Source organism: Penaeus monodon, chromosome 29, assembly GCF_015228065.2.
Source record: "Penaeus monodon isolate SGIC_2016 chromosome 29, NSTDA_Pmon_1, whole genome shotgun sequence".
NCBI lineage: Eukaryota > Metazoa > Arthropoda > Malacostraca > Decapoda > Penaeidae > Penaeus > Penaeus monodon.
This window is the reverse complement of record NC_051414.1, coordinates 28,798,880-28,799,268: the sequence shown is the minus strand read 5'-3', so window position 1 is coordinate 28,799,268 and position 389 is coordinate 28,798,880. Positions and strand designations below refer to the sequence as shown.

Below are 389 nucleotides of genomic sequence, written 5' to 3'. Positions count from 1 at the left end.
TTTTTTCCGGAAGTGAACGTTGAGAGGTTAATAAGGGAATTTAGATAAACGTTTGACAGTTCTTATTGCGTTAAGGAAAGGACTGGAAATGAAACAAGAGATCAGAGTAAACTGCAGATGAGAAAAGCCATGAAAATCAAGGGAGGAATTGTTTCCTTTGTAGTAAATGTATCCAATCTAAGTTAATCTAATGTTTATTCTTATTTTTTTTCTGGCACCATGGCCATTTTAATTCACCTAGATTATCCTTATTGCTTGACAATAAGGAATGTGTAAAATGTTAGCCCCAACGGGGTAATGAAATCTTAAAAATCTAGCTTGTAGAAAATGGAAAAATGATATCCTAAGAGTTATCAAAGTCGTGTCGAGGGACAGTAAAATTAAAAAGA

General features: G+C 33.4%; 1 protein-coding gene across 1 annotated transcript in view; it reads right to left on the bottom strand.

Moving 5' to 3' along the window:
- Positions 1–389, bottom strand: part of LOC119592115 — a 15,745-nt gene that overhangs the window by 8,232 nt on the left and 7,124 nt on the right. The gene's annotated exons all lie outside the window — the stretch shown is intronic.